General features: G+C 40.7%; 1 pseudogene; it reads right to left on the reverse strand.

Moving 5' to 3' along the window:
- Nucleotides 1-14,488: 14,488 nt before the first annotated feature.
- On the reverse strand, nt 14,489-14,578 carry LOC112437663 (small nucleolar RNA SNORA40; annotated as a pseudogene).
- Between the last annotated feature and the right edge of the window lie 11,980 nt (nt 14,579-26,558).

Below are 26,558 nucleotides of genomic sequence, written 5' to 3' on the forward strand. Positions count from 1 at the left end.
AAAAGAAAAAAAGTATGAATTAAAGTAAAGGAAACATTTTAACTCTAGCTGTTCTGATACACATGTAACATATGGCTTAGGATAGACTGATAGACCAAATAGACCAATTGACCCAAAAATGTGCAACAGGCCAAATACCACTGATATTTACTTCTTACATAGTAATTCAAAAGGATGCCCTAGGCATTGTCATCCAGTCGGGGGCAGTGGGTTGAAAAGGCACAAAGGAACAAAAGGCCCCCTTCTTAACAGTCCAGACCCTGAAGTGACAGTTATCACTCAAGCCTGCGTTTGTTTTATGAGAAACAGCTATGTGGCTCTACCTAGATGCGAGACAAGTGCCAGTCTTGGCTGTGTGGCCACTTCCCAGCTATAGTTCCATATTATGGGAGGAGGATTACAAATCTCCAGTGACAGCTAGCCATATGTATTCTCTTTCTTGAAAATGTAAGAGAATCTACTTTTGAAAGTGTCTAAGCCTGGCACCTCATAGGGGTTATTTATTGACAACACTATTTTTACTCCATTGTTATTGGTCTTCTTAAAAATTTGTGGAAATTCAGCCGGGCACGGCAGCCCGTGCCTGTAATTCCGGCACTTTGGGAGGCCAAGGCGGGAGGATCATAAGGTCAGGAGATGGAGACCATCCTGACCAACACGGTGAAACCCCGTCTCTACTAAAAATACAAAAATTAGTCAGGCGTGGTGGTGGGCGCCTGTAGTCCCAGCTGCTCGGGAGGCTGAGACAGGAGAATCGCTTGACCGGGAGCGCAGAGGTTGCAGTGAGCTGAGATATTTATTTATATGTTTATTTTTGAGACAGAGTCTTGCTTTGTTGCTCAGGCTGGAGTGCAGTGGCATGATCTCTGCTCACTGCAACCTCTGCCTCCTGGGTTGAAGCAATTATTGGGCCTCAGCCTCCCAAGTAGCTGGGATTACAGGCACCTGCCACCATGCTGGGCTAATTTCTATATTTGTAGTAGAGACAAGTTTTTACTATATTGGCCAGGCTGGTCTCAAACAACCGACCTCAAGTGATCCACCTGCCTTGGCCTCCCAAAGTGTTGGAATTACAGGCGTGAGCCACTACCCCCAGGTCTGTTATTTTTCTTTTAGATCAGGGACTTGATAACATCTAATTTGTCTAAAATTTGCCAAGATATGATTCTGGACACTCTTGATAAAGCTGTGAGTTACTATATTTATGTCACATTTGTGTTTTATTAGAGAAAGTTATATCTTGGTGGGAAATATCAATACATTCAATTTTCTAGAACCTTGCTGAAGTGCAGGGACATGGAATTGCCACACCTCTCCTAAGGTATCCTTTGGTACCATTTATCCTGGGGTGAACATTTAGGTTAGTGGAAAGAAGAGGAACACCATCTAATTTTCTATAGGAATCAAAATGTTCTTTGAATGACACTCAAGTCTTTTCTAAAAGTCTCAACTGACACTATGCAAATATTACTTTCCAGTATAGATTCAATTTTATTAGAACCTAATATAAGGAAACATATTTGTTCTATACAATTAAAAAAAAACAAATGAACACAGAGGAAGAATTAAATTTGAGCCTAATTTTATTTCGAGTAAATTACAGACACTTAGTTGCATCTTTTCTGTTCAATTTAGAGCACACATTAGACATTTAAGAAATTAGAATTGTTATACCCTGTTACTGGAAAGGAGTCCTGATCCAGACCCCAAGAGAGGGTTCTTGGATCTCGTGCAAAAAAGAATTCAAGGTGAGTCCATAGCGCAAAGTGAAAGCAAGTTTATTAAGAAGGTAAAGGAATAAAGCAGCCCTGAGGGCGTCAGGTTGCCCATTTTCATGGTTATTTCTTGATTATATGCTAAACAAGGAGTGGACTATTTATACCTCCCATGTAGGGTAACTTCCTGATGTTGCCATGGCATTTATAAACTGTCATGGTACTGTTGGGAGTGTAGCAGTGAGGACCCCCAGAGGTCACTCTCATCACCATCTTGGTTTTAGTGGGTTTTAGCTTGCTTCTTTATGCAACCTGTTTTATCAGCAAGGTCTTATGACCTGTATCATATACTGACCTCCTGTTTCATTCTATGACTGAGAATGCTTTAATGAATGCAACCTAGTGGGTCTCAGCCTTATTTTACCGAGCTCCTATTCGAGATGGAGTTTGCTCTGGTTCAAACACCTCTGACCCCTGCACTTCTAAATTGAAAAAAAAAAAAAAAAGTATCACTGAAGTGAGTTTTTTTATAACCATGAAGATTTTTTTTTTCTGAAATGTAACATTTTTCTATATGAAGAACTGACATTTTAATTCCATACCCTACTCACTCATCACTCTGCTCAAATTATCATTCCAATTCCTCAACTCAGTGGTTTGTTGTTGTTGTGGTTTTTTTTTTCTATTTATAGTAGATGAAAACTAACATTGATGTTATAAAAATAACATTAAGATGCACACTCAAAGCCCATAAGAAAATCTTTCTGGGTTGAGGACATTTCTGGCTGGGTTTTCAGACAGCAAAAGTCTGTTGACTTTTGAAATATCCTTTGTTTGACATTGGATTGTTCTCTTTTGCCTGCTTGATCAGAAGAGGTGAATTTAATTTTCTCTTTTCTTTGTTCTATTATCAACTGCAGGCACCTCTTTAAGAGGACCCAGTAGGAGAGAACTGCCCTTGAAATGCTAAAATGGGGAAAACAGCTTGAGAATGTTATGAGGCAAGACAGACTGACGTGAAAGATATTTTCATCTCCGTGCACTTGGTGCCAACTCAAGGCCAAGTTAGGAAAACAGTCCACGATGTACTGTAAAGTAATACTGAATGGAACAGGTGAGTTAAGAATGGAGTAAGAATGGAAAAGTGAGTCAGACATAAAGTCACAACACCCTGAATTTGTCCTCAAGATAATTATCAGTGGCATTAATTGGCAAATTTCTGTTACTATTTAACAGTAAACTAATTAATGCTACAAATATTTGCATTTTGTGGAGAGAACATTACAATGTTCTCGGTGTAAAACTAGATGGGGAAGTGGAATTTAGTTTCAAACTCCAACCTATCTCTTAAATCACTTATTTCTATTTCAAGCTGAAGGACAGAAAAATTATTTTGCATGAAACCTATGAGAATTTAGGGTGCTTATCAGGAAAAGGGGAGTGTTCTGCTAGTAAAGGCTTTATTTAAATTTACTAAGAGAGAGTGTATTTTCTGCTTCTATGGCAATTTTTCTGTATGACTACTTTCTAACAAAAATGAAATCTTTCTGTCCAAAATAGGTGAGTGCTTTAAATGAGAGAGCATATATCATAGTCTTTGATTGTTGATCCTGTTTTTACATGGCTTTGGAACAATCTCAGGTTCTTAATTCTTAGCTTTTCCTTTACATAACTATAAAAATGGAGATGATAAAATGCTGAAAAGTTTTAAATGTTTGTATGTGTTTGTTTGCTTTGTTTTGGGATTCCCGAGTGGACATTTTTATCGCTATGAAATATTACTACACTGGGAACTTGAAAATACAGGGGCAGATTCAGGGGGCAATGCCATAAAAATGAAGACAATTCTGATGAAACAAAACTTTAAAAGTATGAACTTTTAAACACTTTAAAGATATATATCTTAGAATTAAGTTTAAAAAAATTTTTTTGAATGTTGATGAGGGTACAGGGCAATAGAGGTTCTTATATACTGCCAGAGTGGTGCATACTGGTAACATCTTTCTTGAAAGTAATTTATCAACATGTGTCAAGAACTTTAAAAATGTTTTTAAGCCAGGTGTGGTGGCTTATGCCTGAATTCTAGCACTTCAGGAGGCTAAGGCAGGTGGATCACTTCAGACCAGGATTCAAGACCAGCCTGGCCAACATGGTGAAACCCCGTCTCTACTAAAAATACAAAAATTGGCAGGGGGCAGTGGCTCATGCCTGTAATCCCAGCACTTTGGGAGGCCAAGGCGGGCGGATCACCTGAGGTCGGGAGTTCGAGACCAGCCTGACCAACGTGGAGAAACTCCGTCTCTACTAAAAATACAAAATTAGCCGGGAATGGTGGCGCATGCCTGTAATCCCAGCTACTCGGGAGGCTGAGGCACCAGAATTGCTTGAACCCAGGAGGCGGAGGTTGCAGTGAGCCGAGATCATGCACCTGCACTCTAGCCTGGGTGACAGAAGGAGACTGTCTTAAAAAAAAAAAAAAAGTGTTTTTATTAATTTGCTTAGGCTGCCATAACAAAATACCGTAGACTCAGTGGCTTAAACAGCAGAAATTTATTTCTCACAGTTTTGGAGGCTGGTGTCCAAGATAAGGTGCCAGCTGGTGAGGGCTCTCTCTCTGGCTTATAGAGGGCTGCCTTCTTGCTGTGTTCTCACAGAGCAGGGCTGCAGGGAGAGAGAGAAATATCTTTCCTTCTAAGACTTTAGTCCTTCCTATTGGTTAGGGTCCTATCCTTGTGACCTTATTTCCTAATGACCTCTCTGTAGATATAGCCACATTGGAGATTAGTCACCCACATAGGAATTTGGGTGGGGAACATAATTCAGTAATGTTCTTACCCTTAGATCAAGTAATTCAACTTCTAGCAATCTATCCTGTGTACATAGTGTAAGGTATGGGTGGGGAGGAAGGGGAGAGAACTGAAATGTAGCCCTAGATGTGAGCTTATTTATATTCATCATATTCTTTATTTACAATTTAAAATAGAAAAACAACACAATGTTCAAAAGATATTTTGTTTGACCACAATACACAAGTCTGTGTTTGTACCCTAACACGCTCAAAAAATAGTTGAGTGTGTTGTGGCACAACATAGACAGAAAATTAGACAGCCAAAACTTTTAATTTTTTTAATCATGGGAAAATGATTACATTCTATTTTAAAATGTAGGATAATGGCTGGGTGTGGTAGCTTACGCCTGTAATCCCAGCACTTTGGGAGGTGAGGCGGGCAGATCACCTGAGGTCAGGAGTTTGAGACCATCCTGACCAACATGATGAAACCCCGTCTCTACTAAAAATACAAAAATTAGCTGGGTGTGGCAGTGCACATCTGTAATCCCAGCTATTCAGGAGGCTGAGGCACAAGAATGGCTTGAACCCAGGAGGTGGAGGTTGCAGTGAGCTGAGATCGAGTCACTGCACTCCAGCCTGGGCAACAGAGTGAGACTCCGTCTCAAAAAAAAAAAAGAAAAGAAAAGAAAAGAAAAGAAAAAAGAAAAAAATGTAGAATAAAAAGTTATTTATGTACTGTGATAGCCACAATGTAAAATATATGTATAGATGCATAGAGAAAAGCCTTAGGAAATATATTACAAAAGATTAACAGTGATTATGTCTGGGTAGCAGGATTATATGAATTTTTATCACATTTTTTGCAATAAGCATACAGTGTATTGATAACATAAAAAAATTTTTTCAAAGTGAACAAATATGTAAATGTGGGGTAAAGTCAAAATAGGAAAGCTAAATGTGTATGATTATCTAGGAAACCCACCAAGTATCTTAATGATGAGATGAAATGAAGAATTTTCTAATAAAATCTCAGGTAAATAAATTTAGGCTGTATTTATTTGTTTGTTTATTTATTTATTTTAACTCTATTGTTCTTTGTAATCCCCAAAGGGTTTCCTTCCTTATTCTGCCCATGTTTACAGGTTGGAGATAGAAAAATAAGGAGAATGCTTCTGTTTACAGTGTGTAAATTGAATTTATTGTTCTTTTAGATAGGGCTGCTGAATGGAACACACGACAAGCCATTTTTTTTGTATGTAACTTTTTTTTATGCCTTGCCTTATTTCCAACATAGGGGTCCTCAAATTTTCTCTACAACAGAGTTGAATTTCAGGCTTCAGTGGAAGTAACGATGAAACCTGATCTTCTGCTATTAAAGAATCTCCTACTGCTGCTCTCTATCTTTAAGCTTGATGAGATCCCTTTTGAAAATAAATGTTCGGGCTGGGTGCAGTGGTTCATGCCTGCAATCCCAGCACTTTGGGAGGCCGAGGCGGGCAGATCACCTGAGGTCAGGAGTTGGAGACCAGCCTGGCCAATATGGTGAAGCCCCATCTCTACTAAAAATACAAAAATTAGCCCGGCGTATTGGCGCATGCCTGTAGTCCCAGTTACTCAGGAGGCTGAGGTGGGAGGATTGCTTCAACCCAGGAGGTAAAGGTTGCAGTAAGCTGAGATAGCGCCACTACACTCCAGTCGGGTTGACAGAGCGAGACTCTGTCTCAAAGAAAAAAGAAAAGAAAGGAGAGGAGGGGAGGGGAAAGCAGAGGAGAGGAGAGGAGAGGAGAGGAGTTGAGTTCATTATTACAAACAATTCTGCCTGAGGGGAGGGGAGGGAAGAGGAGCGCAGAGGAGAAGAGAGGAGGGGAGAGGAGTTCATTATTACAAACAATTCTGCCTGACACTGAAACATGACTTTTGTTATTGTGGATTGGTTTGTCTTTCTTTTCTTTTTTCAGACAGAGTCTCGCTCTGTCGCCGAGGCTGGAGTGCAATGGTGTGATCTCGGCTCACTTCAACCTCCGTCTCCCAGGTTCAAGTGATTCTCCTGCCTTAGCTACTTGAGTAGCTGGGATTACAGGGATGCACCATCACACTCGGCTAATTTTTTTTCTATTTTTAGTAGAGATGGGGTTTCACCATGTTGGCCAGGCTAGTCTCAAAATCCTGACCCCATGATCCACCTGCCTCGGCCTCCCAAAGTGCTGGGATTACAGGCGTGAGCTACCACAACTGGCCTCAGGTTTACTTTTTTTTTTTTTTATTTTTATTTGAAATAAAGTCTCACTCTGTCACCCAGGCTGGAATGCAGTGGCATGATCTCAGCTTACTGCAACCTCTGCCTCACGAGTTCAAGTGATTCTCCTGCCTCAGCCTCCCAAGTAGCTGGGATTACAGGCATGTGCCATCAAGCCCAGCTAATTTTTGTATTTTTAGTAGAGATGGGGTTTCACCATGTTGGCCAGGCTGGTCTCAAATGCCTCACCTCAGGTGATCCGCCCGCCTCGGCCTCCCAAAGTGCTGGAATTACAGGTGTGAGCCACCATGCCCGGCCCGGTTTTACTTTAGAATGTCCTTGGACAACAGCGTAACTGCCTAATGAATTCTTCCTACCCATTGCACTGACAAAACCAATTCACTGAGACCATGGCATTGCAATAAAAAAGAATTTAATTGACATGAGGCTGGTCACACCCCATGGGAGACTAATTTATTACTCCAATCAATTTCCCTGAAAATGTGAGCCTGGGCAACATGGCAAAACCTGTCTGTACCAAAAAAAATACAAAAATTAGCCAGGTGTGGCGTGCACCTGGAGTCCCAGCTACTTGGGAGGCTAAGCCTGGGAGGTCAAGGCTGCGGTGAGCCCGGATCACACCACTGCACTCCAGCCTGGGCAACAGAGTGAGACTCTGTCTCTAAATAAATAAACAAACTATAAGCTAAATGTCTCTCAAAGTTAGCTTGGCCTAAGCCCAGGAATAATTAAGGGCAGTTTGGAGATTAAAGGCAAGATGCGGGTTGGTTAGTCCTCTCACTGTCATAATTTTCTCACTTTTATAATTTTTGTTAAGGCGATTTCAAGAAGTGGAGTCTATTCAGTTAGTTGGGGGATTTAGAATTTTATTTTTTGGTTTACACTTTCCAAAAAGCCCAGCTCTGAGAAGTAAAAGTCTAGGCTTTCAAATATGTGTTTTTGTGTGTATTCAGACAGGGTCTTGCTCTGTCACCCAGGCTAGAGTGCAGTGGCATGATCCCAGCTCACTGCAGCCTCAAACTCCTAGGCTCCAGAGATCCTACTGTTACAGTAGGTAATTAGTCTGATATGAGCAGAGCAGGAGAGGCTCCTCTCCACATCAGGAATGTCAGGTGACCATCAGGTGATGGTCAGTCAGTGGTTACACTGTCTCTTTAAAAGAATAATTAGTCGCAGCTGGTGGCAGGGAAAGGCAGTCGCCCAACAGTTAGAAACACCTGAAACTGGTGACCAGCATCTTCCTGATAAGATCTCAGGAGTTGAGCAACTGGGCTCAAGCATGTGCACTAAGAGGCAAAATAGCAGAGTTTAACTGGTATATGACCTTTCTCTGGAAATGCTTGACTGGTAAGGGAAGAACACCTTAAGTGAGCTTGTGTACAACTTCAGTAAACACACTTCAAGTGCAGCCCCTCCAAGAGCTAGCAGGCCACTGTGCATGCAGATCGCCCACCCCAAAGGAAGAATCAGGGGAGAAGTAATGCAACCCTGGAAGTATGCCAGTGTGTAAGATCCCAAGTCAAAGGCCAAACTGCACACTTGAATCTCTCAGTTTGCCTGCTTGGCCTTCTTCCAGTGTATTTTACTTCCTTTCATTCCTGCTCTAAAACTTTTTAATAAACTTTCATTCCTGCTCTAAAACTTTTTAATAAACTTTCATTCCTGCTCTAAAACTTGCCTCAGTCTCTCACTCTGCCTTATGCCCCTCCATCAGATTCTTTCTTCTGAGGAACAAGAATTGACGTTGCTGCAGACCTGTATGGATTCGCCACTGCCAACACTCCCACCTCAGCCCTCTGAATAAGCGGGACAACAGGTATGCATCATCATGCTCAGCTAATTGTGTGTGTGTGTGTGTGTGTCTGTGTCTGTGTGAAGACGAGTTTTCACTATGTTGCCCAGACTTGTCTCAAACTCCCGGACTCAAGTGATCCTCCTTCATTGGCCTCCGAAAGTGCTGGGATTACAGGCATGAGCCACCATACCCAGCCCCTCAGAAATATTTTTTTATTTGTGTTTTTCAAAAGCTTATTTTGGAGTACAAATGCCACCAATTTGACTATTCCATCTCTATGTTAAGTATACTGGGTAGTTCGAATTTCATAATATAATTTACAGAAGATGGGAACAACCTCAGTAAATAACTCAAAATTTATCTGTGTGTTCAAGACCACACTCATTTATTCAACCTATATTTGTTGAGCACTAACTATGTGCTAGACATTGTCCTAAACACTGATGGGTATACTTCAAAAGATAGAAATACGGTTGGTTTTCACAGCATGTAATAAGTTCCCTGAAACATTTTGAAAGAAAAGTGGTGACCCAAATATATGTTGTACTACAATAATTCATTGGTGGTTGAACACCAGATAATGTACTCTGGGGACCTAGGCAAAGAATATGAGCATATCACCACCTGAATAAAACCATGAATTAGTTACAAAAGCAGAATCCCAATCGATTTCCAGATTGGCATCAAGGTAAACCAAACAGTGTTACAAATCCAACTCAGGCAAACAAGAGATTAATGAGCTAATTGAAAAAAAAAAGCAAGCAAGTCACAGACTAAGAGGAAACCAATGCATAAAAAAGTTCAAAATAGGGCTGGACGCAGTGGCTCACACCTGTAATCCCAGCACTTTGGGAGGCCAAGGTGGGCAGATCACGAGGTCAGGAGTTTGAGACCAGCCTGGCCAACATGGTGAAACCCCGTCTCTACTAAAAATACAAAAATTAGCCAGGCGTGGTGGCTAATTTTAGCTAGCTGTAATCCTAGCTACTTGGGAGGCTAGGAGAATCACTTGAACCCGGCAGGAGAATCACTTGAACCCTGGAGGTGGAGGTTGCAGTGAGCTGAGATCACGCCACTGCACTCCAGCCTGGGCGACAAAACGAGACTCCGTCTGAAAAAAAAAAAATTCAAAATAGAAGGGAGGTGAAACTGGCATAATTCTCTGAGTGTGGATTTAAGTATTCACCAATCTTGATGAATACTTAAATATAATGTTTGACATTGTGTCAGTGGCCTCAAGCCTAATCATGCTAGTGTAATAATCTTTTTTGGCTTTTGCATTTTCTTTCTTTCTTTTTTCTTCTTCTTCTTTTTTGAGATAGAGTCTCCCTCTGTTGCCCAGGCTGGAGTGCCATGGCACAATCTCGGCTCATTGCAACCTCCGCCTTTCGGCTTCAAGTGATTCTCCTGCCTCAACCTCCCGAGTAGCTGGAACTACAGGTGTGCTCCACCATGCCTGGCTAATTTTTGTATTTTTAGTAGAGATGGGGTTTCGCTATGTTGGCCAGGCTGGTCTCAAACTCCTGGGCTCAAGTGATCTGCCCCCCTCAGCCTCCCAGTGTGTTGGGATCACAGATGTGAGCCACTGCGCCTGGCTGCTTTTGCACTTTCAAGACAGTTATAAGCAACTTACATAAGTTATAAGTTATTTTAGAACAAATTAAGTAATACTTATGCACAGTCTGAATAACAACGAAGTTCTAAGTCACATTCATTTCTCTTTATTTTCTCTTGGCTTTCTTCTGTTTGCATGGCCTCAAGTATCACCTCAATACTCAATCTGTAACCCGTAAGAGCAGCCCAAGCAAATGACTTGGCACATCTTCCAAATTCTAGTGATGCATCACCAAATGCTTGCTGGCCATTTTCCCCGACTGTTTTGACATCTCAAACTCACGATGTCCCAGACATCACCTTCCTGGAAATGTATCTATCCTGCTGTAATCATATGCACCCCCTTCATGGTGCATGTGAGCACCATGGCACCACCCCCATCCCTTTTCTTCTAAACTCCTTCCTCTTCCAAGTCTCCCAGATTCAGAGCCTCAAAGCTATCTTTGATTTTTGTGTCTGAATCACTATCCTTCTAGCTTACAATTCCCATCCAGGCTCAGATTCATACTAAATCGAGGTAATCAGTGAGGTAGTCTTTACATATGTTTGATTTTTATTTGTATATGCTATAGAGAGGCATATCTCTGGGTCATATTCATGACCTGTTTTTAATGCCTCTTTTTATTTTTTTTGGCCACTTTAAGAAGATGTAGAAGAGATGTATGTGGTTGCAGCAAGTTGTTTTATTTGTATTCATGAGTGCTGCCAGTCTGCTGAAAAATGCTTGTCGATGATGGACTGTTCTCAGTTATCCATTCCCTAGTTTTCTCTGTGAAAGAGAAATTGGTCACCTTTCACTCCAGCCTGGGCAACAGAGCAGGACCCTGTCTTAAAAATAAAATCGATTACTTTTATTGAACAGTATAAAAAAGAGGATAACATTCCATCAAGTGTAATAGTGACAGAAAAATAAAACTGTGCTTTCCTTTTCCAAAAACAAACAAACAAACAAACAAACAAAAACAGGTATTGTCCTAAAGCAGCAATCCTCAGTGATGTAGACTGAATATTTGTGTTCTGCCAAAATTCATATGTTAAAATCTGTTGCCAAAATGTGATGTGATTACGAGGTGGGGTCATTGGAAGGTGACCAATGACCGAGGCTGGAGCCCTTATAAAAGAAACTCCAGGCTGGGGGCAGTAGCTCACACCTATTTGGGAGGCCAAGGCAGGTGGATCGCTTGAGCCCAGGAGCTCAGATACCAGTCTGGCCAACATGGCAAAACCCCATCCCTACTAAAATGACAAAAATTAGGCAGGTGTGATGGCATGCTTGTAGTCCCAGCAGCTTGGGAGGCTGAGGCAGGAGAATCACTTAAACCCAGGAGGCAGAAGTTGCAGTGAGCTGAGATCATGCAAGCACACTCCAGCCTGGGCGACAGAGTGAGACTGTCTCAAAAAAAAAAAAAGAAACTCCAGAGAGATCCCTTCCTCTTCTGCTCTTCCACCATATGAGGACACAGTGAAAAGACAGCTGCCTGTGAAACAGCAAGCTGGCCCTGATCAGACACTGAAATCTGCCAGTATCTTGATGGTGGACCCCCCAGCCTCCAGAACTGTAAAAAATACATGCTAATTGTTTATAAGCCACTCAGTTTATGATATTGTATTGTAGCAGCATGAACTAAGACAGTACTTAATTATGCTTTTTCATATTCTGGAAACAACTAACATTTTAAGACAGTGATTCTCTTTCAGGGTATCTGTAACATCCAAATAATACAAATATAATAATACTGAAGGAAACCAGAATATGCCACCCCAAAATATGCTGCTTTGACGTAAAAATTATTTTCAGGCTGATGGCATTACAAAGCAGCAAACAGAAGAAAAGCTATCTCTATCCAACCCCTTTTCTCCCTTAATTTTTCTTTACTGGAGATAACCCTAGACTCTTACCAGCCCAGACATGGCACCAGAGGAATCTGCAAACAAACTTTACTGCACTAGTTTCCTCCCATATATTTTACCTTCCCACAGTTTCTAAGCCACTGCTTTGAATTACTTTTCATTGAGATTTCTCTGCATGATGTGTGCTATATTCATCAATAACTTAACTTTTCTCTTGTTAATCTATCTTTCATTATAGAAATCCCAGCTAAGAACTAGGAGGAGCTTAGGAAAAAATTAATTAGTTTTCCTCCTGACAATGCCAAGATAGAATGTTAATATGCAACATGTTCATCATTGCTATTTTAAAATCAATCAATATTTAAAATTTTCTTTGTTTCAATTACCAAAACATTAAGTGTTGATAGTTATAATCCACATAGACAAAAGTTCTTTGAGATACTCAGTAAGTCCTACAAGTACAAAGTGGTACAGAAACCAACAAGCCCAAGTGTATTAATATGATTATATTACATTAGTATTATACTATAGTATTACATTACTAGACTTTGAAATGGGCATAAAAGGGTACCAGGTGTCGTATTATGCACACCTTTCTGGGTTATCTCTTGTCATTATCTATGAGGTATTTTATAACTCTGTAAATTGTAGAGAGCTAAGAATAATACACATGATTTCTGACCATAGAAATGCAGATGAATTGTGTGCTGGCAGAAAGCAACTGATTATTGCCCTATGGATATTGACAACTTTCACCAGTTTTGCAGCTATTTTAAAATGTATTTCAGCATTCCTGATTGCCTATGTATTGTTAGCATTTTAGATTTTCCTTTGAACCACATGTCTCTTGATAAACTAGGAGTTCTTCATTGATAAGAGTTATGTATTCTTTATTCCCTTATCATCTAATTGATGCTATAATCATTGGAGGAAGTTAATAAGGTCAGTCTAACTGGTAAGTATTTGAGTATGAGAATGTTAATACTTGCCTTATTTTTTATAGGGTTTCCTTTATTTTAGTAATTTACTTTCCTGCAGTATTTGTCCTTAATTCTATATAAATTTTTTACAGATTATACAATTAATTAGCTGAAGTGAAACAACAAAAGTTAGAAAAAGCAAAGCAAGAAGATTGTACCCAAAATAGAGCAAGGGAAAAAATTCATAAGGGGAGCAGGCAGATGGGGAGAGGGCCTTCAGTGTTTCAAGCCTAAAGCATACCACAACTGAAACTGTTAAATTTAATTTTTATTCGCTCTACAGAAAACACTAGAGAAACTTTGAGCCAAAAATACATGCTGACTTTATACAGTGTAAAGAGTTTTAAAAATTATGTGTAATACTAGACAAAATTATTTAAAGTCAATACATTTTTCTTCAAGGAATTTCACATCTTGTGATTCCTTCCCTGCTCATCAAGGTTACCTAAGTTTCTCTAAAGATTGAGTCAAGATTTATCTTCAAGATAGTGCTTTTCAAAAGAATTGATGCATAATCCACAGTTGTCCTGTCTGCCCACAGTTCTTTTATTTTGGTTCATTTTATCTCCACTTGAATATGGACATACTGATGCCACTTTCAAAAATTCTCTACATTTAAAAAAATAAACGGCTCTCAATTTCTGACATCCTCTCTAAACCCAAATGAATTCAAATCATATTTGTTCATAAGTTATCACACTGAAGAATAGCATGGGATATACCACTACCTTCAAATCCAGACATCATGTCCTCAAGATAAAAGGCTTAACCAAAAAAAAAAAAAAAAAATCCGTCTCGATGTATTATGCCAACATGAAACTGGAATAGTAAATCAACATAGCTGAAAATTTCCCCATGTCATATGCTTTTTATTTTTTATTTTTGTTATTTATTTGTTTTTTGAGACAGATTCTCACTGTGTCACCCAGGCTGGAGTGCAGTGGCATGATCATGGCTTACTGCAGCCTCAACCTCGTGGGCTCAGGCTATCCTTCCACCTCAGCCTACTGAGTAGCTGGGACTACAGGCACATGCCACCATGCCTGGCTAATTTTTGTATTTTTTATAGAGGAGGTTTCATCTTGTTGCCCAGGCTGGTTTTATGCTTTTAAATGATCAGCTCTACAGGCTTGGAGCCAACCTTTATGGTCATCAATACCCCCATAACTTTAACCTGTCTTAGGTATCAGACTATTCCTTTTTTATTTTTTCCTTGCTCTGTCGCCCAGGCTGGAGAGCAGTGGTGTGATCACAGCTCACTGCAGCCTTGACCTCCTAAGCTCAGTTGATCCTCCCACCTCAGCCTTCTGAGTAGCTGGGATCACAGGTGTGTGCCACCATGGCTGGCTAATTTTTGCTTTTTTTGTAGAGACGAGGGTCTCACTATGTTACTCAGGCTGGTCTTGAACTCTTGGTCTCGAGCAATCCTCCCACTTGGCCTCCCGAAGTGCTGGGATTACAGGCACCAGCCAGCACACCTGGTCTAATACTCCTTCTTATATGTGTCAAAAATCATACTAAACAATTAGTTCTGGGTTGCAAATGAGGATTTGTTTTTTTGCATCTATCCATACATTTTTGTTAATATTTGTCCTCTTTTGGGAGTTTTAATTCCTTTATTCCTCAAACGGGTGCAACCCATAACAGACCTCCTGTATTCGTTATTTCCTTCCCCAACATTTCTCTTTCTTTTTTCCTTTTCTTGTGTTATTCATCAATTCCACCCCCAAAATCCAATGAATTGAGTTAGGCAGGGCACGTATTTGTGTGTGCATAGAAGGAGATTGTGGCAAAGGTCATATATGATACTCCTTTTTTTTTTTTTTTTTTTTGAGACAGAATCTCGCTTTGTTGCCCAGGCTGGAGTGCAGTGGTGTGATCTCGGCTCACTGGAACCTCAGCCTCCCAGGTTCAAGTGATTCTCCTGCCTCAGCCTCCAGAGTAGCTGGGATTACAGGCATGCACCACCACGCCTGGCTAATTTTTGTATTTTTAGTAGAGATGGGGTTTTGCCATGTTGGCCAGGCTGGTCTCAAACTCCTGACCTCAGGTGATCCACCCTTCTCGGCCTCCCAAAGTGCTGGGATTACAGGTGTGAGCCACCACACCCGGCCATGATATTACTATTAAGCATACAAAACAAGTATGGAGTATACTCTTGTAGTGGATAAAAGGTATACAGACATAGAATACAGATCTCCTGCCCCCAGAGTTTATTATTACCTGGAAGAGGAGAAAATACATTTATAGAAATAATGTGTTGCAAGGAGGAAATTCTATAAAAGTGATACTGATAGAATGACATGGGCCTTCTGAAGAAGAAGAGAATCCTTCCTGCTCGGGAGGTAAGAATAAATTCAGGGTGAACTATTGCATTACGAATTTCTCATCTTGAGATTCTAATTAAGTTTAAAAAAAAACACACACACACAACTAGCTCAGGCATGGTGGCTCACACCTGTAATCTCAGCATTTTGGGAAGCTGAGGCAGGAGGATCCCTTGAGCCCAGGAGTTCTGGCTGCAGTGAGCTATGATTGTGCCACTGCACTCCAGCCTGGGCAACAGAGCAACAGGCTGTTAAAACATCCTCTCTGTCACACACACACACACACACACACACTACATAGAATGGAAGTTTTCTTCACTGGGGAGATCTTATACCTTACCAAAGGTTTTCAGTTGGGAGAATATTTTTTCAATAAGCATAATAAAGTGGTATTAATAAGAAATGCACAGTATATGAACATATATATATATATATTTAAGTTTTGTCAAGTTTTAATAAAATGGTTAAGAGTATCTGGTGTGGAAACAAACTCCTGAATTTTAATTCTAATTCTACCACCTTCTGGCAATGTGACCGAGGGTAGATAACTGTTCAATATCTGCAAAATGCAGATTATTATAGATGTTGTTCTTCAGTTGTGAGCACTAGATGTGATAACAGTGCATTCAAAGCAGACTCGAAGGCCGGACTCGAAGGTGGTGGCACACTCCTGTAATCCCAGCACTTTGGGAGGCTGAGGCGGGCTGATCGCTTGAACTTGGGAATTGGAGACCAGCCTGGCTAACATGGTGAAACCACATCTCTACAAAAATACAAAGATTAGCTGAGTGCAGTGGCACGCACCTGTGGTTCCAGCTATTCAGGAGGCTGAGGTGGGGGGATTGCTTGAGTCTGGCAGACAGAGGTTGCAGTGAGCCAAGATCACACCACTGCAGTCCAGCCTGAGCAACAGAGCGAGTCTAAAAATAACAATAATACAGTTAAATTAAAAAATAAAGAAAAACCCAAAACAGACTCAAAGAGAAATGTTATTTTAGAGTCAATAAGAGTAGTAGCAGCAGGAATACAAAGACTTGAATAAAAAGCTAGAAGTTGCCAGATTTTTTGGTCTTCTAACTTATTAGAAAATACATTTGATTGGATAAACATTGGAATAAATAAATACATTTTTTACTAAGTAGATACCTGTTAACTTTCTGCTGAAAATTCATGACAAGCCAATAAAATTCTGCACTGGAAAACAAACAAAAAGCAAACATAAAAGGGCTAACCAAACTCATTTTAAAAACATACATTCATATTTACATGATAATGCATAAGAGCCAAACCAGTTTAATTCAAATTGCATAACAATTTCAATAAACATGATGTTTCATGTATATAAAATAAAATACATATTAATTGCCATTAGATGCCATTACTAGCTTACCCCATTATGTATTAAGTTCATATAACAAGTGTAAAACTTTTAGAGAAATCCACCCTTTGACTTTCATCTTGGTTCTGTAAATAACAAGACTGCTATATAAACAGTTGTTTTGAATAAACATTATAAATACACAACTTTCCCTACTGACATTTTTTCTAGAATTTTTGGCATAGTAAGTCATTATTTTATATCATAGCACAATAAAATAGTTTCTAAATAAGGCCTGAGGTTAATTTTCCCACCTTTGCATAGAAATTACATTCTATACTTGGTCATGCCGTTCTCTGTTGTGGAAGGTGAACTATGCTGTAAAACTAACAGGGTCTAGTTTAGTGAAAACCAGACAGGCTTCCTGGCCCACCTGTGCTGACTGTATAAAAGCATGTCCTAAGCTGAGAGCACAGATTACTCAATGGTTCATTCAGGCATAAGAACTCAGCAGCCACACTAGAGCAATATTTTGACATAGCCTAGAAAAGCACTGCCCTCTGTGGGTAGTTATAGAAGGGTTTGTTAGGACGTGTTGGAGCCGGATACTATGAACTCCCAAAGCTGATAGCCAGCTGAACTGATTGCCTCGTGTGTTTGCTTGGAAGAGACCAGCCACCTGGCCACATTTGCTCATTAGCATCTACAGTGAAATGAGTGTCACTAAGGCCCACATTCAACCCATGGTTGCAAGTGAAAAGAACCAATGCTCTTGGGTGAAACATCTTTGTGTTCTCCAGGATGCTGGTGATGGCCCCTGGCTTGACTGGAAATTCATGATCCCCGGATAATTCAGAACATCTAAGCCACATAAAACTACCAACTACATAGCTTGCAGGTATCATAAATGACCAGGCAGACTATCCTACCTGTGCCTAGGTGGTCTGCAAAAAATGTAGCCTTCACAGCAGTGTTTGCGAGCCAGCCCACATTCATAGATTCATAGAAGTCTAAGTCCTGGCAAACGTAGCTGCTCTGTTTCTGAGTCAAGTACCTCTGTTTAGAATATCATAGCTTCAAACTAGGGTACACCATTCCCTCTGTACTGTCCACACTGTTCGTAAATAAGGGAATTTAAGGTTTGCCAGCAGTATCTTGATTCATTTCAATTCATTTTATTCATTTGTTTAACAAATATTTATTAAGTGCCTACTATGTGCAAAGCACTGTACTAGGTGCTAAAGGTAGAGCAATGAACAAAACACACATACACAAATAACACACACACACACACACACACACACAGAGTTTCAGTGGAGGGAAAAAAATAAACAAGATAAAAAGTAAAGCATATGAAATGTTACCCCATGTGAAGGAGAAAAATAATTAAGTTGGCAAGAGAGATGCTGTGGTTTCAATGTCCCCCCAAATTCATGTGTTGAAACTTAATCTCCATTGTGGTAGTAGTGAGAAGTAGGGCCTTTTGGGAAGTGGTTAACTCGTGAATGAATTAGCACCTTAGAAAAGGGCTGGAGGGAGCTAGCTGAGACCCTTTTGCTCTTCCTCTCTTCACCAGGTGAGGGCACAGCATTCATGTCCTGTTGCCCTTCCCCCCTCTGTCATGTGAGGATGTTGTTGCAAGAAGATGCTTTTACTGGAACAGACCCTCAAAGAAGCTGCCAGTGCTTTGATCTTGGACTTGCTCTCCTCCAGAACTGTGAGAAAAAAAAATTCTATTATTTATAAATTACCCAGTCTGTGTTATTTTGCTCTTGCAGTACAAACCAGGCAGACCAACCTACCTGTGCCTAGGTGGTCCGCAAAAAATGTAGCCTTCACAGCAGTGTTCGCAGAGCCAGCCCACATTCATGGATTCATAGAAGTCTAAGTCCTGGCAAACTGACAGAAGAGCTATGGCATTGGGAGAGTGGGAATCTAAATTTTAGATGAGATAGCTAAGGATACCTCAATTAAAATGTGACATTGTAGGCAAAGATTTCATGGCTAAGACTTCAGAAGCATAGACAACAAAAACAAAAATAGATAAATGGGACTCTACTAAGCTAAAAAGTTTCTGTACAGCAAATAAAACAATCAACAGAGTGAAAAGATAACCTGTTGAATGGGAGAAAATGTTTGCAAACTATTCATCCTACAAGGGACTAATATCCAGACTATACAAGGAACTGAAACAACTCAACAGTAAAAAAAAAAAAGCAAGTAATCCCATTAAAAATTGGGCAAAGGACATCAACAGACATTTCTCAAAAGAAGACATACAAATGGTCAACAGGCAAATTTTTTTAAAAAGTGCAACGTTACTAATCATCAGGGAAATGCAAATCAAACCCACAATGGCATATCATCTTTCCTCACTTAGAAAGGCTATTTTTTTAAATTAATTTATTTTTTTGAGATGGAGTTTCGCTCTTGTTGCCCAGGCTGGAGTGCAATGGCACAATCTCAGCTCACTGCAACCTCTGCCTCCTGGGTTCAGGTGATTCTCCTGCCTCAGCCTCCCAAGTAGCTGGGATTACCAGCATGTGCCACCACACCCAGCTAATTTTTGTATTTTTGGTAGAGACGGGGTTTCTCCATGTTGGTCAGGCTGGTCTCAAACTCCCAACCTCAGGTGATCCACCTGCCTCAGCCTCCCAAAGTGCTGGGATTACAGGTGTGAGCCACCGCACCCAGCCATAGAATGGCTATTATTAAAAAGACAAAGAAATAACAGATATTGGTGAGGATGCAGAGAAGAGCAAACTCTTACACACTGTTAGTGAAAATGTAAATTAGTACAGCCACTATGGAAAACGGTATGGAGGCTTCTCAAAAAAATAAAAACCTGAACCACCATAGGACCCGGCAATCCTACTGCTGGACATTTATCCTAAGGAAAAGAAATCAGTATATCAGAGAGATACCTGCATTCATGTTTATTGCAGCAGTATTCACAAAAACAAAGATATGGAATCAACTAAGTGATCATCGTCAGGTGAATGGATAAATAAAATGTAATATATATACACAATGTAATACTTTTCAACCATAAAAAAATAAAATCATGTCATTTGCCTCCAACATGGCTGGAACTGGAGGTCATTATGTTAAGTGAAGTAAGTCAGACACAGAAAGACAAATTTTTCATGTTTTCACCCATATATGGAAGCTAAAAAAGTTGATCTCATGGATGTAGAGGACAGAATGGTAGATACCAGAGGCTGGGAAGGTTGTATGAGTTGAGGGGAGGGGACGAAGAGAGGTTGGTCAATGGGTACAGTTGATAGAAGGTGTAAGTTCTAATATTAGATAGCAGAGTAGGATGATAATATTAATAGTTAGCAACAACTTATTGTATATTTCAGAGTAGCTAGAAGAGAGGCTGGGCACAGTGGCTCATGCCTGTAATCTCAACACTTTGGAAGGCTGAGGCAGGCAGATCACTTGAGGTCAGGAGTTCAAGACCAGTCTGGCCAACATGGTGAAATCCTGTCTCTAAAAAAAAAATGCAAAATTAGCCAGGCATGGTGGCAGGCACCTGTAATCCCAGCTACTCGGGAGGCTGAAGCAGGAGAAGCACTGAAACCCTGGAGACTGAGGTTGTGGTAAGCTGAGATCGCTGCCACTGCATTCTAGCCTGGGTGACAGAGCGGGACCCCATCTCAAAAAACAAAACGAAACAAAACAAAAAACCTGTAGCTAGAAGAGAAAACTTGAGATGTTTCTAACACATAGAAATGATAAATACTCAATGTGATGGGTACCCCCAAATACCCTGACTTGATCATAACACATTTGCTGCAACAAAATATCACATGTACCCTGAAAATATGTAAAATATTATGTATAAATTTAAAAAAATGTGACTTTGGAGTTGAAACTTGAAGAAGATGAGGAAGCCAGCTGTGTGAATTTCAAGCCAGCCAGCTGTCTTTTCTGGCAGGGAGAATAGTAAGTGCAAAGGCCCTGAGGAGGGTGCATGTCCATTTTGTTCTGAGAACAACAAGCAGGGCAGAGGAAGTGGGAAAGAGTGACTGATGGAAAGAATGAGAATGAGGTCAGAGAGGTAATGAAGTGAGGGCAATACAGGGCTTTGTATCAGACCCCATTAGAGCTGCACCTTACATGCTATCAGCCATCCTTTAACTCCAGCTACTGCTTAGGCAATTAGCGGCACAGATGTAATCCCACAGCACCTCTTCTGATGGCTGTTTATCTCTTGCTCCTTCCCCACTGTGGCATGGAACACTTGCATGAACCCCTTAGCCCTGCGCATGCCAGGAATCCTTATGGGGTATGGGAGCAAATGGATAATTACATCCTTCTTCTATCCTTTGCAGGACCATTCTGAGGGAATACAGAGTTAGCTTGTTGAGATTCCTCAGAGGGACCCAGCTCCAATTTTGCCCATTGTGGAGGTCAGCTCAATAACACACACTTGGATTTCCTTTCCTTCCTTCCTTGTTTCACTTTTCAAACAGTCTTCATTTGGGGAATCATTTTTAACCATAAGCTACCTGCACACAGCCCCTATACCAGGCTCTACTTTGGGTGGGGAGGAAACCAGAGCTAAGACAACTAGTAGATCATAGTAAGAACTTCAGCTTTTTTTTTTTCTTTTCTTTTCTTCTCTTTTCCTTTTCCCTTCCTTCCTTCTTTCCTTCCTTCCTTCCTTCCTTCCTTCCTTCCTTCCTTCCTTCCTTCCTTCCTTCCCTCCTTCCCTCCTTCCTTCCTTCCTTCCTTTCTTTTCTTTGTTTTCTTTTTGGCAGGGTCTCGCTCCGTCACCCAGGCTGGGGTGCAGTGGTGCCATCTGGGCTTACTGCAACCTTCATCTCACGGCTTCAAGAGATTCTCCTGCCTCAGCCTCCCAAGAAGCTGGGATTACAGGAGTGCACCACCACGCCCAGCTAATTTTTGTGTTTTTAGTAGAGGCAGGGTTTCGCCATGTTGGCCAGGCTGGTCTCAAACTCCTGGCCTCAAGTGATTCAACCACGTTGGCCTCTCAAAGTACTGGGATTACAGGTATGAGCCACCATGCCTGGCCAGAACTTCAGCTTTTACTCAAAGTGAGGTGGGAGCCATTGGAGAATATTTGAGCAGAGACCTAAGGTGATCTGACTTCTACTTGAAAAGGATCACTCACTCTCACCTGCTGGGTTGAGAACAGACTGCCTTAGAAATGGCACAGTCAGGGAGACAAGTTAAGCTACTGCAATAATCCAAGTAAGAGATGATGATATCCTGGACTAAGATGGTGGCTGTGGAGGTGGTGATCAAAGTTAACTTCTGAATAAATGTTGAAGGTGGAGCCTATGGATTTGCTCATGAATTGGATGTGGGTTAGTACCACAGACAAAATGTGTTCCCTAGTTTCCAATTCATATGCTGCAACCCTAACCCCCCAGTGTGATGGTATAAGGAGGCAGGGCCTTTGAAAAGTAATTACATCATGATAGTGGAGTCTTCATGAATGGGATTAGTGCTTTTATAGAGAACTCTGAAATGGTCAGAGTTCTTTCCTTTTGCCATGTGAGGACAAAAGGAGAAGATGGTTGTCTACGAGCCAGAAAGTGGCCCTCACTAGACACAGAATCTGCCGGCACCTCGATCTTGGACTTCCCAACTTTCAGAAGAAATATTAACAAATGTCTATTGTTGAAGCCCTGCAGCCTATGGTATTTTGTTATAGCAGCCTGAGCAGAATAAACACTCTATATTCTCAAGATCCACTTTGGAATTTTATTTTATTTTATGAAATGAGATAAGATGAAATGAGACAGGTCTCACTCTGTTGCCCAGGCTGGAGTACAGTGGCACCATCTCACCTCACTGTAGCCTCTGCCTCTCAGATTCAAGCTCCCATCTCAGCCTCCCAAGTAGTTGAGACTACAGGCATGCACCACCACACCCTGCTAAGCTTTTTTTGGGGGACACAAGGTCTCACCATGTTGCCCAGGCTAGTCTTGAACTCCTGAGCTCAAACGATCTGCCCTGGGCCCTCCTCTCCTCAAAATAGTGCTGGGATTACAGGTGTGAGCCACCACACCCGGTCCACTTTGCAATTTTAATGATAGTTTTTCTTTTCCTACAGACCCAAAGTTTTCAATATAAAATTCAAATTGTGGTGTCTAAAATTCAATTTGGTACTAGAGAGGTCAATCAAAATCACAAGTACAGTGAAAAGGCTTCACAGCAGTCCTTCCTACGTGTATGTTTTCTCCAAATGTAAGATGTACCTGGAAAGAAAATCTCACTATGTTGGAAAAGCCTATGCCCTTGCCAACAGAAATAATTTTTAAGCCAAACATGTATTAGCACAAAAGCAGGCAATCTCTATTCCAAAGGAAGGTTGCAACACTCCTTTTCTTTGTACAACAGATGTGTGCCAGCCTTAAGGTCATAGAATAGTTAAACAATCTTTCTCCCAAACTACTGCTGACGGATCATTGACTAATCAAAGAAGAAATGCTTCCTCCAAGTTAGAGTGATTATTTCACTCTAACTTAAGGGTTATAACTATAGGGACATAGATCGGGTAAGTCCAAAGAACAGAGCTGTATGACTCAGGAGCCTTTGCGTATTTTTCACAATAATAAGTTATGGTATCTATTTATTGTATTACTATATTGGTAATATTGGTATTTATTGTATATATTATTTATTGTATATGTTATTATTCATTGTATACATTATTATATTGGTAATATTGGTATTTATTATATATATTATTTATTATATATAATATACAATTATTGTATACAATATATTGTGTATATTATTGTATATTATATATTGTATATATTTATTGTAGATATTATTATCAGTAGTATTTACTGTATTGTTATATTGGTTATGCTAATCTGAACAAGCAGATCCATGAGTCTGCAATACTTACACACTTGTTAAATGAAGTTGCATTGATTGCCTATATTTGTGTTTCAGCAGCCCAAGTACCTGAGAAAAATGCCTCTTAACTCTAACAAAAATTTTTTACACATAAATCAAATCTGAACATGACATTATTTTTTTTTTTTAATTTTTATTGAGACAGAGTCTTGCTCTGTCACCCAGACTGGAGTGCAGTGGCGTGATTTTGGCTCACTGCAACCTCCACCTCCCAGGCTCAAGCGATTCTCATGCCTCAGCCTCCTGAGTAGCTAGGATTACAGGCATGTCTCACCACACTCCACTAAATGACTTAATTTTCAATTTAAATATTGTAGAACTCAGTTTAGCTATCTGTTGGATTAAATGTCAGGCACACTGGCCAGGCGTGGTGGCTGACGCCTGAAATCCCAACACTTTGGGAGGCTGAGGCGGGCGGATCACCTGAGGTCGGGAGTTCTAGACCAGCCTGACCAACATGGAGAAAACCCGTCTCTACTAAAAATACAAAATTAGCTGGGCATGGTAGTGCACGCCTGTAATCCCAGCTACTCAGGAAGCTGAGGCAGGAGACTCACTTGAGCCCGGGAGGCAGAGGTTGCAGTGAGCGGAGTTTGCGCCATTGCACTCCAGTCTGGGCAACAAGAGCGAAACTCCATCTCAAAAAAAAAAAAAAAAAAAAAAAGTCAGGCACATCCTTAATTTACTAAATCGGCCTTCACATCTGTAATTGAAGTAATAATCTCTTTGTTAATGTTATCTATAAGGCAAGGGAATACTTTGACTTAATTAAAAAGAAAATGTCTGTGAATGAGTATATCTTCTCAGAAAAAGCTTCCTTGCTTACGCTGCAATCAAATCAAAGAAACACTGAGTTTGTCAGTAAAACCCAATAGAGAACATATTTGTGATTTAAAAATGATTATAATTGTACAAATGTAAAAATGATCATTATGTAATTAAGCAATATGAGTTCACCACATTTGCCCTGATGGAAAAAAAAATAGCTTTTCTTTTTTTTTTTTTTGAGATGGAGTCTCACTCTGTCACCCAGGCTGGAGTGCAGTGGCGCAGTCTTGGCTCACTGCAACCTCCGCCTCCCAGGTTCAAGCAGTTCTCCCGCCTCAGCCTCCTGAGTAGCTGGGATTACAGGCGCATGCCACCACACCCAGCTAATTTTTGTATTTTTAGTAGAGATGGGGTTTCACCATGTTGGCCAGGCTGGTCTTGAACTCCTGACCTCAAGTGATCCTCCAACCTCGACCTCCCAAAGTGCTGGGATTATAGGCTTGAGCCACCGCACCCTGTCAAAAATAAGTTTTCTGATACCAAAACAATCTCTGGTTTTATCCAGCCCTATGACCTTAGGAATTTTCCTAACTGATGTTTGCTTCAGTTTATTCTTATCTTAGATGGGTAATTCATTAAGTGTAAAATATTTAAAGGTAATTTTAATACACAACGTTTTTAATTTTTTGTTTCTGTTTATTTTGATAATTCTCTAGAAAGCCCAAGTTTCCCTGTTCTTCTCTTAGCCCTGCCAGCAGCCAGCTTTCTGATTTGGGGCAAATTATTTAACCTTGGATACTTTCATCTATAAAATGTGAGGACTGATCTTCATCTATAAATTGTGAAGACTGATTTGTACTATTTGGTTGAAATCTAATTTCTGTGATTATTTGCTTTTTTTATTATTATTTATTTTATGTTTATTTATTTTATTTTTTTGAGACATCTGTCATCCAGGCTGGAGTGCAGTGGCACGATCTCAGCTCACTGCAACCTCCGCCTCCCCAGTTCAAGTGGTCCTCATGCCTCAGCCAGCCTCCCAAGTACCTGGGATTACTGGCATGTGCCACTACGCCCAGTGAATTTTTGTATTTTTTGTAGAGACGAGGTTTCTTCATGTTGGCCTGGCTGGTCTCAGACTCCTAGACTCAAGTGATAACCTGCCTCGGCCTCTCAAAGTCCTGGGATTACAGGTGTGAGCCACCGTGCCTGGCCTATTTGCTTTATTTAAAGATTACCATTTGTTTTCCAAAAATTAAAGATCTTGTATATATTAAATTGATCTTTTATTTTTATGTATCGAGTTTCTTTCTTTCTCTCCTTCCCTCCCTCCCTTCCTTCCTTTTCTCTCTTTCCTTCTTTCCTTCTTTCTTTTCTTTCTTTCTCTTTCTTTCTTTCTCTCTCTCTTTCTTTTTCTTTCTTTCCTTCCCCTCCCTTCCTCCTTCCTTCCTTCTCTCTCTCTTTCTTTCTCTCTTTTTCTCTCTTTCTGTCTTTATAAGAAGACAGGGTCTTGCTCTGTCACCCAGGTTGAAATGCCATGGTATAATCATGGTTCACTGTAGTCTTCACCTCCAGAGATCAAGACATTCTCCCACTGCAGCATCCTGAGTAGCTGGGACCACAGGCATGTGCCACCATGCCCTGCTAATTTTTTTTTTTTTTTGGGGTGGGGGAACGGAGTTTCGCTCTTGTTGCCCAGGCTGGAGTCCGATGGCGCGATCTCGGCTCACCACAACCTCCACCTTCCGGGTTCAAGCAATTCTGCCTCAGCCTCCCAAGTAGCTGGGATTACAGGCTTCTGCCACCACGCCTGGCTAATTTTGTATTTTTAGTAGAGACAGGGTTTCTCCATGTTGGTCAGGCTGGTCTCAAACTCCCAACCTCAGGTGATCTGCCTGCCTTGGCCTCCCAAAGTGCTGGGATTACAGGCGTGAGCCACCGTGCCCGGCCTTCCAGCTAATTTTTTTATTTTTTATAGAGATGGGGACTTGTCATTGTGGCCAGGCTGTGTATTGAGTTCTAAAATCTATAAAGTTGGAATAACAGTGAAAGACTTCTTTTGTCATATGGTGAACCCCAACATTGGGGTTCAGCCTGGGAGGCTGCATGGGTTCTTGGCTTTGCATAGAATGGAATTCAAGAGTGAGCTTATGAAATAAAGTGAAAGCAAGTTTATTAGGAAAGTAAAGGAATAAAAGGGTGGCTAATCTATAGGCAGAGCACCCCTGAAGGCTGC

The sequence above is a fragment of the Pan paniscus genome, chromosome 19, assembly GCF_029289425.2.
Source record: "Pan paniscus chromosome 19, NHGRI_mPanPan1-v2.0_pri, whole genome shotgun sequence".
Taxonomy (NCBI): Eukaryota; Metazoa; Chordata; class Mammalia; order Primates; family Hominidae; genus Pan; species Pan paniscus.